Source organism: Solanum lycopersicum, chromosome 4, assembly GCF_036512215.1.
Source record: "Solanum lycopersicum chromosome 4, SLM_r2.1".
In the NCBI taxonomy this organism is placed as follows: Eukaryota; Viridiplantae; Streptophyta; class Magnoliopsida; order Solanales; family Solanaceae; genus Solanum; species Solanum lycopersicum.
Window position 1 is genome coordinate 17,645,827 of NC_090803.1, and position 13,835 is coordinate 17,659,661.

Genomic DNA, 13,835 nt, shown 5'->3' on the forward strand with positions numbered 1-13,835 from the left:
ACACCCCGTCAACGACAGTCATCGCACGACATGCCTTTCTGAGCAGGTGTTGCTGTCCACTTAGGGGTGAATTGGTAAATTCTCACCACTTCTATATTAAGTCATGGACGTTTTATTAAGGGTCTTTTGGGTATTTTAATTTAAATATATAATGGGTAATCACATGGAAGACCTTATTCTTTAAAATCCTAAACCCAAAACTCTTAGAAAATATCCCAATGCCTCCATTGAAGTCCAACTTGAAGAGGAAGCTTGGTGAGGGGTTTTTGTGTCGAAATTCTTCATCAATGTGAAGAGTTATCATCCTTCAGGTATGTATTTTTATCCTTGAAACTTGTTTTATCAAGTATCCCAATTCTCAACATGTTTATCAAAGTTTTCTTAAGTGAATTGTCCAATTTCATGACTCTACCATGGGTTCTTGCATAAATGATTTCTAAACATTTAATTACGATCAAATTGAAATTTTATTGATGATTTCAATCTAAATTACCTATGAACCGATGAATTTGGATGAACCCTCATTTTTTACTATAATATGGGTTACTTGTTATTAAGCTAATATTAATGAATTGTTGTGTAGTTTCTTATGTGCTTTCTGATGTTATGAATATTGTATTCAATTGTTATCTAATTGATCCTAGATTGTTAAACCTAGATTGAATTGATAGATTTTTCATTGGATTTTATGATTATTGGTCGAATTGTTGGTTATGGCATTGGGTGTGGGCCTTGTGATAATGAATTGGACGATTAAATATGGAATTGAAGTGTGAATAGGGTAATGAAGGTATGCTGCCCAGATTTATTTAGTTTGAGTTTATTATACTTCGATTCTATTTTAATTGACATGGTCCACTTATGGTCGCGGTGTTATCTGTTTCACTTGCAATTGACGAGGCCTTGTCGATTTTACTTTATGCAATATTATGAAAATGTCTTTATTGGAAACTACTTGAATTTATGTTTCTATTTGTGTAGTTTAATTATTTGAATCATGACGTTATCTATCTACATGTGAAGTTATACAGTCATATATACTTATGTTGCCTTAACTGATCATGTTAGACTATTACTTTGACATTATGATTATCGTGTTAGGTTAAGTATTGGTTATTACTAATTGACTTTATGAATCTATCTAGAGTATATTAATGATGTTATGATGACTTGAAGATGTTAGGTTGTTTTAGAGGTGTTTCTAGAATGACTTGGATTATGTGCTAAAAAAGAAGTAAGTGATGTCTTGTCTTAGGTTACTTGTACCTCTTGTTTGATGTATATATCATTATGAATATGTGATGTGTTTACTTAAGGTGTTATAACTCTTAGTCTTGAATATATAAATTATATGTGACCTTAAATGATGATATGAGAGTCTATTATGTGAAAACCTTAACTTAAGGATAAGGTTAAGATTGATTGAAGTGTAAGTGTAATGGTATCCTTCAATTAAAGGAATAATGGACTTAGGTTAGTTAGCTGGACAACGTCATATTAATCCTCAGGATATTCATCATGAGATACTTGTCTCCATTGTTAGGTAGTCATAGTGGAACTTCCTTGCAAGGTTAAATGTGATTAGGTTATGAATTAGTTATGGAACCCTTTTATGTAAACCTAATGTATAAATTATTGTATGAGAACAAAGGCTAGAAACGAGTGACTATGGTAAGGGAAAGTAGTTCTAGTTATGCATGAGACTAGAATACAAAGAAGCCCTTCATTTTCCTTAAGCATGTGCCAACATGGGATGTGTCCAAGTTCTACAATTAGCAAGTCGAACAACCTCATTGGAGTACGATAAAACTTCTGAGACATTGCACCATAGACTTTGAAGGTGTTATGTGGAGTTCCTAGGTCTTGTCCAAGACCATTATTTCAAAGTCCTTTATGTAATGTATGAGTCTTAATAAACTAATGAACTTACTACTTATGTCAAGGAGTATATAAATAAATGAGTACCTAATCTAAAGTAAATTAAGGATTTCATAACTAAGTGTGAAGAGGGCATAAGAGATGAACTCTTCATGTCTTATCTTGGGAAGTATTGACTATGATTTAGGGATGTTTGTTGATTCTGTGGACATGATCTAAGCCTTATGTAGTCTTATGGACTATTTAGGTAATCTTTAAGAGGTCACTATGGACGTTATCTTCTTAATTTACTTTAGTACATCTTTTCATAGCCTTTGGGAAGAGAATGTCATATCATCTATGTGTTGGTGATTATGTGAGCATGATTCTATCTTAGGGAGTCTATTGGATGCCTTAAGTGTGTGTGTAAGGGATTGTATGTGCGGTCACCTTACTACTTACTCAAGTTAGACTTAGACTTCATGTTTCGTAGAACAAGCTTACCTTGATGTTTATGATTGCTTTGTAAGTATGTATGTGAATAGTTGTAGGTAATCTTAAGGGTTGTTTAGGCACATCTAGAGAGGGTATATGGGAGGTCTCTCTTTGTGTGACTTGAATCTTAGGATGACTTTAAGTGAAAAATTACATTGTATAAGTATCTTATGTGCTTTTAAATTTCTTTATGATGTTATTATGATTATCATATAATATTTTTAAAAAATTATGAATATATCCAGTAATGTTTGTTTTCATGATTTTTATGCATAAGACATACTTAGTACATGTGGTTGTCCTAACTCCATGCTTTTATCTATCTATACAGTTCTTGGTAGGTGAGGAGATTTTGTAAGTGTAATATTGGACTTAGAAGATCATTCCAGAGAACTTGAATTATGTCGGTACTTTACTCAACGGAACATATATGTCTTTGATGTTTCTTATTGAAGTATTGTACTAGACTAAGTAGTTCTATATTTGTGTTTTGCAGCATGGGCCGTGTCCCAAGTATTTTTGTGTCTTAAGATGATGAGATTGAGACTTAGTATTTCCTATTACTTTTATATGAAAGTGATTTTGAAGACTATATTATGTTTTGTGAAAATTTTGAATTCGGCACAACTTTTCACTATGTATATGGAATGAATGATATGAAAGATTCTTCTCCAAGAACTTCAAGATTTCCACGACAATGTGCCACAATCGATATTGTGCCGTAACTTCTAGGGTAGGGATTTGGGTTGTGACATATTGGCCTTTGAATATATTTATATGAAGTACCTAAATGATATAAATGTTATTGTTTAAAGGTTTTATAATGATTTACTCAAAAAGACATGAAGTATTACTTAAAGAAAAGGTCCTTATTATACGAATGTTTTTGCGTGGTTACCATACTTAGTGCATTCTTGTACTTATCCCTTTCTTTTAAAGTTACACAAAGTGTAGTTTATGGATTCTTACACAATGTCTTAGATGGTGAAGAGCTTGATAGATTAACTCCAAGCTCAATTAAAGGAATCCTTAAGTTCAAGGATCTCCTTCTTATGTTTATACATTAAAGTGGCTAAGGTTGTGGCTATGTATAGGTTTTAAGGGTGATGTCCCTAATGTACTCTAATGTTGTTAAGTCTATAATGAAAAAGAGGCTGAATGTATAAATATGTATTATAACTTGTAAATATATATATATATATAAAGTCATGTTTCTAGCATATGATGTGCTATGAAAAGTTTTAAATTTTCTGGTAAATTTACTATGTCAATGTGATGAATGATAATGATGGCTTGTGTAAGACCTCCAAGAGGTCAAGTACGCCATTGGTGGTGATTCGCGATACAATAAATGGTACAAGAGGATATAGGAAGATATAGTTTCCCTTCTTCATCATTTTAATATCGTCCCTTAGAACTTAATATTATAAGATCTATCCTTTGCATTTTCGGTCCGGTGATCTTCTAGATGTGATAGCTTTGATGAGATTGTTCTATTTGTTTGAGGGAGAAAAGGTGAGTTTAAATGCTTTTCTATTTTTGATTGTGTGATGAGTATGTGTGAAGGTGAATTTTGACATCTTTTGATTATATGATGCCAATTATGGCTATATATGATATTTATGTGAAATAGCATTTATATTGAGAAATGTATGTGATGATATAGTTAAAGCATGTTAAAAGTTATTCTGGTTGACATTAGTTTCTTTTTAAATAATTTGTTACGATATGGTTTTGCATGATAGTAGCCTTATAATATGGTTTAAACTTGAAATGCTTTGTGACTACATATGGAAGTATGGTACCATAAGATTATGTACTTAAAGGTTCTCATTGTTTCCCTTTTTATCTATGTGGTCTATGATAAGTTGGTAGTATGGATCGAAGTCTTTTGTATAGACTTGATCCTAGATTAGATTATACATGCTTGTCTTATTAAAGTTTTGTATATCACACTGTCATTATTTTTCCTTCAATTGCCTAAATATTGCATTTTTGGAATGTTGAAGCATGTACACTATAATGGTAATCAAATTAATGTATTATTTTTGGGAAATCAACTAAATTGTCCTTTGATTTAAAGTTGTTGAAATATGTATAGAGTTGATACATATGAACATGATAATAAATGTATAAAGGATATTTTCAATTTTGAATAAAGAATGAGAGTCTTATGGCATAATGAGTTGTAGAATTATCTCTAACTTCTTTTTGTGGTTTTAGTCCCTTTATGTTATGGAAATTGGTGTTTCCCTAGAATTGAGGGTAGTACTCTTATGTTTGTAAGGTGATGATGTGGGTTTGATTGACCTAGAAGTTACCTTACATTAATGTTGAAAGAAAAAAAGAGTCCTTAAGTCTAAGCCTCCTATATTGTTTCCCCTAATGATGTATGATCTTGGTGTGTATGGTATTGCATACAAAACTTATGTGGTTAGATGGTATGACCAAACTTGATAATTGGAGGATAATTTCCATAAAATGATAAGGTTGAGAATACCTTAGTGTTCCTGTGTTAACTTACTGTAGTCTTTCTAAGTTTTAATCATTTTAAATGATGAAATGAAGGTTGTTTAGTTAAGATACTCTTAAGGTTGGGTTAAGTTGTTCTTTGTTGGGTTTACCCTAAGTGGGGGATGGTGATTGAGAAGTAATGTTGTAAAAATTGTCGACCTTGTCCCTGTATTCTTACTTGAACTTGAATCTATTGAATTTTTAGTAAGCTTGTTCATAAATAAGTAATTTGCATAAATTATGAAATGCATGACTTTATATGTTTGGTATTAATTGGTTGACATTACCTTAATTATTATGAATTCCAAAGTGCATGAAAGAATTTTTTTTATAATATTCATGTTTTCCCATGTTAAATTGCATTTTAATATGCTAGTTGTGCATTTGACTTCATGAGACAAGATGAGAAACGTGGTAATAGTAACTTGTGAGGTGTAATGTTTACCCTTTAATGAAAAGTTGAGTATCTTTAAAATGAAATATGTTGAGTCTCTTGAAAATTATTTGACTTGTATGGTTTGGGAAGCATGATTGTAGGCACTAGTTGTATCATTTCCTCGTGACGACTTGTACATGGTTTCACTTATGATTTAAGCACTTATACCTACTGTTCTATAATTTATAAATGATGACAAAGGATTAATTTTCAATTATGATCAAAGATTGATGAATTGGTAAGAATGGCACATCCCTCTACTTTTCTATATTAATGTTGCTGATGAAGCCTTTTATGACATTGTGTGGTATGATGCACTTATGGTGGCGGTATTTAATTTATTTTCAATATATATGTGTTTACCATGGCCTTGAAGCCAAATTTATGAACTTATGAACATCTGCTCATGATGATACTATGAGAGGTTTGTGTCTACTTTGCTATTCTAGTTGTGAACTAGGTTGTATGACTATCGTATAAGCATGTGTATATATATGTTAGAGTAAAGTATAGCTGCTTCAATTGATGAGTTAAGATTGTTAATAATATCTTACCTATGAATCCATAAGTAAATGCATGAAATGCAAAAGTTAGGAGTCTTAAGTTCAAAATGAAGTTGGCTTGTCTCCTATGTTATTATGTGTTGTGTGGTATAATCTTGAAAAAATATTAAAGTCTAAGGGGGTGATTGCCTCAATGTGTTGTTTATAGACATTATGTGATGATGTTGACCAATGCACACACACGCACTTTACATATATGTTATAAGTAGTATAGGTCATGATGTCTAAATTAAAGGTAGTTCTCATATTCACTAGTGTCTAGTATTATGCATGTTAAGATGATGTTACAAAAGTATGATATGTCTACTATTATGCATGTTAAGATTATGTTTACAAAAGTACGATATATGTTTCCTTTGCTAGGTTGACTGGATAAGTGTACTACTATGGGCAAGGGTATGGGACTTTTCCTATGTATTGCATATGTGTACCTTGATAAGATAGTACTAGTTTTTGTTTCTATATGTATGAATATGAATGTATGAACATGTTTGACTTAAGGTGTTATGTGAAAGGTACACTCATATATATGTATAAACACATGAATGATAAATTAGTCAATGGATGAACCTTGAAAGGTGTGCTCAAGTGTATCCTAAACTAGATAGTTCTAATACATATACTATTATCATGTGGGAGGATTTTCTCATATGATTTAGGTTGATCAACTTTCATTTATTAACTACGAGTTAAGAATATGAGGAGATGAATCTCCTAATCCTATATTTTATAATGTATTGTTAATGCAGGATTTTCAATAAAGGAAACTTAGGTTAGAACCGAGTGAATTGAATGTTGGTGTGTGTCCCTTCCCAATGTGGGAATGCAAGTCAACATAAACCTCATGGAGTGGATATCCTCATGACCAAAAAGGGTTTTAGAGTGATTTTTCCATAGGTGAATAACCATAATGCCCAATCTTGGCATAAAGAAGTCTTTCACATGTACCCCCAAGTTCCACTATTATGCTTGCCACATAGGATCTAGCAATCTGATATCCCTTAGTATGGTGGCATGTGCTATTGGTCTACTTTGGCTAGGTAATAACACCTTCCATATGTGTAAGGCTCTTAAATAGAAAATTCAATGTTTAGCACATATGGTCTTAGTGTCGGTTAAGGCTATAGTTTCCCTAAAGTAAAATGGATAATGGAAGTAAATGAATAGGATCCTAACTAGGAGGACTTAAGGTCAGTTACTTAGGATAGGTATAAGTAATCAACCCATCTAGATATTTCTAAAGTAGCTCCTTAGGATGTCCTAGGAAGGTTACCTAATATGTATGATTTGTTTTTGTCCATATGCATGACTTTGTAGTATTTGTATGCTTGTTATGAATATGTGCATTGTATGAATATATATGATGTGGTTTTATCCTTATATGCACTATGTTTATTTAAAGGACTATATGATGAAGATCTTGTATTGACATGAACGAAGTTGCTTTCACTTACTTGTTTAGCTATGAATTAAATGTTGCGGTTTGTGGTCTCATGAAGGGTTTACGAAAAATGTATGGTGTTTTGGGGATCCATATATTCATTTCACTAGTAGAAAAAGATTAGGGTCATGAACAAGGTCTTATAATGATGAATATGTGAAAAGAAGTAAACATAAGTACAACTTGAAATAACTTACTGTAATGCCAATATTGTCTTGACTTAAACGTCTATTTGATATATTATGATTATATGATGATATATGTTGGCTTAGATAGGTTGTATATATGTTTCCTTGTGGACTTAAGGTGATACATTGAACAAATTATCAATAGAGGGTTTCTTGGGAGGTTATTGAATAAAATCAAGAAATGTTGAGTTTTAAGTAGGAATAGCTTACTGTAAAGTGGCTTAAAAAATGTCATAAGTCATATATCTTAACTTATGTGATGTTTGGTTTTTGAATATGTTTACATGCATTATACGAATGATACAAATGTTATTGTTTAAAGGTTTTATAAAGAATTACTCAAAAAGGCATGATGTATGATTTCAAGAAAATGTTAAATCCAAGTTTTGCCTGGTTGCCATAGATACTGCATTCTTGTACTAATCCCATTCTTCTCTAATTTTTATACAAAGTGTAGGTTATGGATGCTTAAAGGATGTTTTAAATGGTGAAGATCTTGATAGATGATCCGCAAGCTCAATGAAAGGAATCCTTGAGTTCAAGGATCTCCTACTTATGTCTTTAATGTAATGTGTATAAGGTTGTGCTAATGTTTATGTTTTAAGGTATGCGTCCTTAATTTACAGTAATGTTGTTGAGTCTGTGATGGCAAAGAGTCTGAAGTTATAAATATGTATTTTGACTTATGTTATACATATATGTATATATATATATATGAATGAAGTAAAGTTTCTACCATATGTTGTTCTATGAAATCACTACACTATATTAGGTCTACGACAACACTAAATCTGGACAACGCTTATAAAGTGTTGCCTAAAATACTTTTGGGGAAATTTTTAAAGTGTAGCCAAAGATTTTGACTTTTAGTTACACTAATATTAGCAACACTTCTAAAGTGTACCCTTTAATGGGATAACCTACACTTTATAAGTGTTGTTATAGTTGGCAACAACTATTTACATAAATGGCCACACTTTTAAAGTGTGTTATTTTTATAATTTTTAATACAACACATGAAAAATGTTGCCTTAGTGTTTTCCCAAAATTTTATATTCCCTCTAACATTTTAACATTAAAATTTGATCTCCCTCCATTTTTATTTGGCCAAAAAAATAAAACATTAAAGAAATATTAAAAATAATAAAACATTAAAACAACAAAATGGGAAACATTACAGAAACTTCAGCTGAAACTTTCACTTTCAGCTGAAGAACACATTTTCATCCAGAATTGAAGAACCCATTTGCAAGAACTGAAAAACAGGATCGAAGAACGGAAGAAATCGATTTTCGTCACAAACTCTGTCAAAGTTCAGTTGAAGAACACAATTTTCAGTCGAAGAATCAAAGAGCAACACGATTCCTCTAAAGCAAACTGAAGAAGAAGATCCTCCTCTCCGAGCTTCGTTGTTCAAGATTGGAGAGCTGAAGAAGACGATTTTCTTCAAAGATTCTTGGGTAAACTGTTGAAAGAAAATGCTTCACAAATCAACTTGCTTCATATCTTAAAGCTTTAGGGTTGTTGGAATAGAGTTTATCAGGTAAGATATTTTATCTTCAAAAGTCTAAATTATAGCTCTAAGATTTTGATATTCTTTTGTGTCAGTCCAAAATTAAAGTTAGGGTTTTTATGACTTGTGTTATTGATACGAATTTTGTTGATTTAGGGAGTTTAGTTTGTAGTTGTATGACGTATAAATGGGCAGATTATCTTTGACAGACTAATTTTTTCTCTTGAATGTTGAATGTAGAAGCTGAAGCTAAGTCAAAAGTATCTGAAGAACTGAGGTGTAGCTAAGTTATCTTTCTTCGAAGAACTGAAGTGTTGAAGTTGGCGATACCTATAATATTTTGTCCCTAATATAGATTTCGTCAAGTGTAAGTAGCTACTCTACATGAATTTGAAAAAGTTTTAATGTATGTTTTAATGTCACTCTTTTTTTAGTCTTTTTTAGTCTTTCTGAGTTCATGATTGTGCTCGTCTTAAGCTTGGTTTGTTCCTTTGTTAACAACATTGATTCTGTCTTGTAGCTATTTGCTGGTAAATTTTTTCTTTTTTCGACTACATGTCTTGAAGTGTCTAGAAGTCATTTGTTGTTTGTCTAGTGCATTTTTCAAGTATAGATCAGAAACATTGGTTCAATATTGCTTAGATGTTTTGGGATCAGCTCGTACTATGAATTTGTTAAACTTGTTTTGTAGTTTGAGTTGCACTATATAGAAAATAAATCATATGCCTTAGAAATTGGAGATATAACATATATTTTTAATGTCTAGAACGGGTGGAGAGGGAGCAGTAACTTGTGACAGTCTTTTCTGCTAACTGTTACTAGCAATAACAGAATAAAAGTAGAAGATTTAATTTTGTGGTATGGACAACTTGTTGAGTTTTGGATATTGTTGAAAGTGAGGCTTGCTTCATCTAATTTTTAGAAGAATTAGGAGAAGTTAGTGCAAACAAAATGGAGAGAAACTCTTGTATGATGCTAAAGTCTGACCTATTTGATGAGTTAGATGCAACAGATGAGAAAATAGCTTGTAACTTTCCAATTTCATTACATGTCAAGTTCTTCCATATAAAATAGTAGTAAATAGAATTGTAAAGACAGTCTATGGTCAAGTGCTTTTTTCCTCACTGACTTTATGTTTCTCCTTCCTATCGACTTCAATGGTTCTGTCATGCTTCACAAAGTGGTGTTTCTTTTGAGCTTCAGGGGGAAGAGACCTATGGTGGTATCCACCAACATGTTTTCTCTGTGACTTCAGTTGTTTGATGCCTTTCCTTTTAGTCTATGTCAAACTGTGGATATTCCCGTTAGTAGTGAACAGGAATAAGCCTACTGAAGAGCTTAATATACATTTATTCTTTTGTAATTTTTGAAGAATAAACATGTTGTAATTTGTACGCTTTCAAGTTTGAAACTTGTGACAATATCTATAAGACTATAGTCTATTCATCTTCGTGATGAAAGTAAATAAAAAAATAGTTATAACATATAAGAATTAACATCAGAAAATAATGTTGTTTTCTTCTTTACATTCCTAATCATAGAGAACCTAATCACTTTTTAACTATGTTTATCGGACTCTCCAAATATGTTATTACACCATTGCATATTCTGATAAGTGAACTAGAAATTTGACTCTCCAAATTTGAGTTTCACTAGCTAAGTCTACTTTGTCCAAAAAAGTGAACTAAAAATCATCTTTTAAGACTGCATATTCTGCTATCTCCTGTTGTTCTGTCCTCTTTAATATGAATTTTGTCATACATACATAAAGCTTATACTTCTGTTCCTTCGCATGTTTTAAACTCTTCCAGCCAAGGACCTATTTAAAAATGAGAAATTTGGGGTTGTTCTTTAAACATCTACTCCTCACGATTTTCTTGCTGAATAGTGAATTCAAAAGCTCTAATTAGATGATTCATGCTATGTTACTTACCTAGTACTGATTGGATATCTTTTTTATAGTTTGAAGGTTGATCCACGCTGATCTTACTTGCGACTTGTACCATTTCCATGGATCAGATGAATTGATTGGAAAAAATATAATGAAATATGACTTGACAAGTGTAGCATGTGCTAATGAGATAATCATCTCATTTTGGTATATTGAGGTCAGTTTATTCTCCATGTCTTTATATGTAAACATGAATATATAACTTCTTAAATGTCTTTAATTTATAGGACACATGGTAGAAATAAGGTATTAAAACTAGCATCTCTCACTTTTAGGACATGAAGTAACTCATCAAGTATGTAAAGAATACTGAATCAAAATAAGTGATACATACAACAAATATTATCCATTTCCTTTATCAAATTATGTGAAAGTTTCTGCTTTGTCACGATATATGTTAGATATGATATCCATTTCCTTTATACAGTCAATGGCATAGTGACAAAATTTGCTATAGAAAATGTGACGAAGACTAGGATAGTAATTGCAGATAGAGAGATACATATATTGGGATCGTTTTTGAACATTACGATTGCTAGAGATTCACTTTGTAGTCTCATTATGGGGTCTTCCGCTGGTAAGGTTTATTACAAGGCCAGAGTTGTTAATGCCGAGTCGAGATTCTTTGAAATTTTTTTTATAGGATGTTTAAGTATCAAAGTTTGATTTTTTTTAAAATTATTGGATCTTTGACCAAGTTCTGTCTTTTTCAAAAGATGAACACTTTAAGTATGGAGTGATTATATGTGTACTAGGCGATGACCATATAATTTTGGTTTCATGGTTATATCTTTGTGTTATCTTATATATGCTAATGTTATATAATTATTCGTACTTCTTATGTGGTTTGTTAGACAATAATATGATTATTTCAATAAGGTTAGCTAGGTTGCCAGTGCACATTATGTTTTGAAGACTTGATTTTACTTTTAATAACAGACTTAAACTTTTTGATTGGGCCGTCATAGCTTTGACTTGTGTAGTTATGGCTTGGGACAATTGGATAAGGGAAGCTGTTATGTCACCATCCGTCAAAGTATGAGGATTGATTGGAGCTTGTTCAACATTGGCTTCTTCTTCAAGAGGAGGAACTTTATCACCACGAGGACGAGCTCTTTCATTGGCAATCTCTTCTTCAAGTGTTCGGGCAACATTCCTTTGAGTGTTCATTTCTTAAAATCACAACAATAGTATTAGATGAAAAGCACACCATAAATATACTCTAATGGCACGATATTAGATTTCCATGGAAGTAAGAGTTTCGTAGTCATCACGTAGGTTCCTACTCATAAGTGTGGCGTGCTTCAAAAATATGAATACGAACTTACATATACGTTGTTGAGAGAGATATTGACTCAAAGATAATTCTATCTTATGCTCTGATATAAAGTTTGTCACATCCGAGTTTACCCCCTAGACACAACTGGTGTCGTCATCGTCTTTAAGGACTAAGATTAGCCTCATAGTTTACATCATTACATTCATAGGTAAAATTTAGGTGAAAATTTAAAACATTTCATTCTTTTAATTAGATGTTTACATACACCGCCACATACAAGTAATATAATATCAGTGTATCGAGTATAGATAGACCCTTCGTATATGAAGGTTACATATCCTTCTACTTCTATATTTCTCATAAATATATATAGAAAAAATATCATACTCATAATAATTGTCTCAACTCATGACCATCTACTAAGAGAATATCAAATTTTTGGGACTAGACCTTACATCAATCTAATACGACTACATATACGTCATATTAATGTAGAGTACTCAATTGAAAAGAATGAAATGAAAGATATGAAAGAGTTTTAAAACTCATAACAACTCCATCAGTTAAATAATGTCATTTCCCTCAGAAATGGAGGACCTACCCTACATGGATGAATAAGAGATTCAAGCCTTCTTCAAGTCGCTTTCCAAAACATATCTATGAACGGAGCCTAAAATGTTTGGGAAAAGGAAAAAATGGCGTTATTACGCTACATGTACTAAGTATGAGACCATATGCAGACATACTTTGAAAACATGCTTTGAAAGGGGACATTTTATAAAGTATGCACTTTTCATTTAAAAACCTTTATGAACATTTCAACAAGAGCATCCCAATCAATATTTCATATTCATTAGTTTATATAAATGTATATTAAAAACACTACACCATCAAGTCTAGTAGAGTCAGCCATACATATCATATAAGCATATACATACTCAATTTAACTTTGTCATCAAGTCATATTAACAATAAACATGAACAAGAGAACAATACAACATAACCAAAGCAAGTCACTTACCTATGAACCCCTATGAAGTCAATAAGAGCAATGACCAAGTAAATCACCATAACCTTACTTAATTAAGTAACCCAACAAGAATCATCACTGACATCCTACTTCACATAAAATAGCATCTAAGAGCACATATCATCTTACTTTAACCATATGAAACTAATCATCATATAGTATAAACATTATGAAAGTTCATCATAACATGTCATATAGAATTATAAGCATATTCATACATAGGAACATCCTTCGAGAACTCCCCTCAACGCTAACTAGTGCAATACTTACGTAAAGTCCTATACCCCTACCTAGACTAATTTAGACCCTTTGGATTATCTTAGTAAGATGTTTATCCTTTGGTTCATTTTACCTATATGAACATCTTGACCTAACCAACATTGACAACATGAGATAGTATGGAATCCAGTCTAATAAAACCTTCGAACGAAGGAAGGCAACAATTTTCCAAGTTAGTACCAGAACATAAAACATAGCAACTACGTGGATCCAATAACTAGTATTCCTATGGAGGCAACATAGTTCATGAACTAGGAAATATAATTGGGACCCTATTTATTCTATATTA

The 13,835-nt window shown here is 31.8% G+C and overlaps 1 long non-coding RNA gene across 1 annotated transcript; it reads left to right on the top strand.

The window, feature by feature from the left end:
- Nucleotides 1–201: 201 nt before the first annotated feature.
- Nucleotides 202–11,625, top strand: LOC138347893 (uncharacterized). The gene is made up of 2 exons (XR_011220456.1): nucleotides 202–311; nucleotides 7,952–11,625. It is a non-coding gene; the product is annotated as an uncharacterized lncRNA (long non-coding RNA).
- Nucleotides 11,626–13,835: the final 2,210 nt, after the last annotated feature.